This window comes from Bos taurus, chromosome 12 (assembly GCF_002263795.3).
Source record: "Bos taurus isolate L1 Dominette 01449 registration number 42190680 breed Hereford chromosome 12, ARS-UCD2.0, whole genome shotgun sequence".
Taxonomy (NCBI): Eukaryota; Metazoa; Chordata; class Mammalia; order Artiodactyla; family Bovidae; genus Bos; species Bos taurus.
The window spans coordinates 11,340,001-11,343,252 of record NC_037339.1 but is presented as its reverse complement, the minus strand read 5'-3'; positions in this window follow the sequence as shown (position 1 = coordinate 11,343,252).

The window sequence follows — 3,252 nt, the reverse complement described above, 5'->3', positions numbered from 1 at the left end:
CGTGGACAGTAGCTCGCCAGGCTCCTCTGTTGATGAAATTTTCCAGGCAAGAATACGGGATTGGTTGCCATTACCTACACCAGGGAATCTTCCTGACCCAGAGACTGAATCCAAGTCTCTTGTGTCTGCTGCATTGGCAGTCAGATTCTTCACCACTAGCATCACCGATAGTACTGTGTATAAATTGATCCTAAGCTTCTAATTCATTCCTCCGTCCTCCCACCTTTCCCCTTTAGTAACCATTAGTTTGTTTTCAAAATCTGTGAGTCAGTTTCTGTTTTGTAAATAAGTTCATTTGTATAATTTTTTACAATTAGATTCCACTTATGAATGATATCATATTTGTCTTTGTCTTACTTAGTATGATACTTTCCAGATCCATCTGTGTTGCTGCAAATGGCACTATTTCATTTTTTTTAATGGCCGAGTAATATTTTATTGACTAGATATACCACATCATCTTTATCCATCCGTTGTCAATGGACATTTAGGTGGCTTCCATGTCTTGGCTTTTAAAGATAGTGCTGCAGTGAACATTGGGGTACATGTATCTTTTTGAATTATGGTTTCCTCTGGATATACACCCAGGAGTGGGATTGCTGGATCACATGGTCACTCTATTTTTAATTTTAAAGGAACTTCCATACTGTTTCCATAGTGCTTGTACCAATTTATACTCCCATTAACAGAGTAGGAGGATTCTCTTTTCTGCACACCCTCTCCAGCATTTATTGTTTGTAGACTTTTGATGCTAGTCATTCTGACGAATGTGAAGTGATATAAGGATAGATACTAGATTAGATCAAATTAGGGTCACCCACTCCAGTATTCTTGCCTGGAAAATCCCATGGACGGAGGAGCCTGGTAGGCTGCAGTCCATGGGGTCGCTAAGAGTCAGACATAACTGAGCTACTTCACTTTCACTTTTCACTTTCCTGCATTGGAGAAGGAAATGGCAACTCACTCCAGTGTTCTTGCCTGGAGAGTCCCAGGGATGGGGGGGCCCGGTGGGCTGCCGTCTATGGGGTCGCCCAGAATCAGACATGACTGAAGCGGCTTAGCAGCAGCAGCAGCAAGTTTCAGAAGAGATAAGAAATCTTCATTGACCTGCAGTATTTTTTCATAATACACAATTATTCATAAGGGAATAATCAGTGTTGCCTGGAAGGGGAAGGATTTGAGGATCACTAGGACCAAGTGCAAGATTTTGGGTAGGTTGGGTGCCTCAGGTGGTTTGGCTAGTTTGAATTTAAGAGCACAGTTGGTCTGCTTTATTTTTCTAGAGGATGGAGGGTGGTGGAAGTACTTGTTGAATATCCTGAGTGACCTGACTGTTGAAGTGAGTTCCTCTGTCACTAGAGAGGAAGAAAGGAGCCCCCATATATGGAAAATTCTTTCTGGTACCAGCTTAGCTACAGTTGTGGCAGTAGTCGCTTTACAGAAAAAAAAAAAAAAGCTTCTAACCATCCCCCAAACAAAGATATACAGGTCCTTCTTTTTTGTGTGTATAGAAAGGGAAAAGGGTAATGAGTAACTGAGGGGCCCAGAGGTGGGAGAAGAGGATAGAGTTTTTTAGATTTCAAAACACTGATGTGGAAATCGAGTCCACTGTTTAGTGGATCAGTGTTGTTTTCTCTGTTATGGCATAGAAGGGAGAGGCAATCATACAAAAACAAGGGATTGGGCTCAGCGATAGCTACCTAATCCCAGAAACTCTCAGGCTTGTTTTTTGGTCTCAGGAAAGGGGCCTTTTTCCTCTTTAAATTTTTATTGGAGTATAGTTGCTTTACAGTGGCTTCCCTGGTGGCTCAGTGGTAAAGAATCTGCCTGCCAATGAAGGAGACCCTGATTTGATCCCTGGGTTGGGAAGATCCCCTGGAGAAGGAAATGGCAACACCCTTCAGTATTCTTGCCTGGAGAATCCCATGGACACAGGAGCCTGATGGGCTGCAGTCCATGGGGTGGCAAAAGAGTCGGAGACGACTGAGTGACGCAGCAGCACAAGAGCAGAGCTGCTTTACAGCGTGTGTTAGTTTCGGAAAGGTGAATCAGTTATGTGTATGCCCACTCTTTTTTAGGTTTTTCTTCTCACTTACATCACCACAGAGCTATAAAACAATAGCTTTCAGCAAAATCAAACCAAGAGACGGCAACACCCCTCCCCCAAACCAAATTCAAATCCTTCCCATGCTACTGTGGACACTTGTCTGGAGTACACGGATCAGGAGCTGGACTCCAGCATAAACCACTTCAGGGACACTGCACTGGGGCTCAGAAAGCCTCAGGACCTGGGTGGAGCAGATGGGGGCCTAGAGATGGATTTCCAGTTCCATTCCAGTAATGGCACCAAAGTGCCATCAAAGACAAAAACCAAACAAAATGGTAAAGAATCTGCCTGCAGCGCAGGAGACCTGGGTTCAGGCTCTGGGTTGGGAAGATTCCCTGGAGAAGGGAATGGCTACCCACTCCAGTATTTGCCTAGAGAATTCCATGGACAGAGGAGCCTGGCAGGGCATGGTCCACAGAGTCACAAAAGAGTTGGACACAACTGAGCGACTAACACAGTGGCACCAATCTGTCAAAGACAAAAGCCAAACATGTAAGGAAACTGAGTTTATTCAGACTGTTGCCATTATGGAGAACAGTTTGGATCCAAAATCGGAGTGAGTTTGCCTTAGATTTTTTTTTATAGGGAGGATATAGACAAATTATAGGTAGAGTGGTTTAGTTAGAAGTGCTTTAATAACTTGGGGACGTCTTGGTCAGCTGACAAGGAAATGTGTATCTTGGTGTCCAGCTACTTTGGGTTCATTACTTTTTTTTTGGCTGCACTGCAGGGCTTGTGGGATCTTAGTTCCCCGACCAAGGATCAAACCCATACCCCAGCGAGCTGAGTCCAGTGGTTAACTGGACCACCAGGGAGTTCCCCTCCCCCCCCCCCCACCATGGGTGGTGCCCTTCTAATCTGTTAATCATTAAGACATCATTAAACAAAGGACTGGGAAACAGAGACCCTGTGTTTGGCTTTGTTGGTAGGTTCAGGCAAAAATGGAAAGGTCTGTGTTTAACCTTCTCACAGGTGCATGAGGGAATCTTCTGTGAGCCTTATGGTAGTCGTGAGAAAGAGTGGACAATGACTCTAACATGAGTCATATGGGAAAAGATGGTTTACTGTGGTTGCTGTTCAATCACCAAGTCGAGTCCGACTCTTTGTGACCCCCACAGACTGCAGCATGCCAGGCTTCCCTGTCC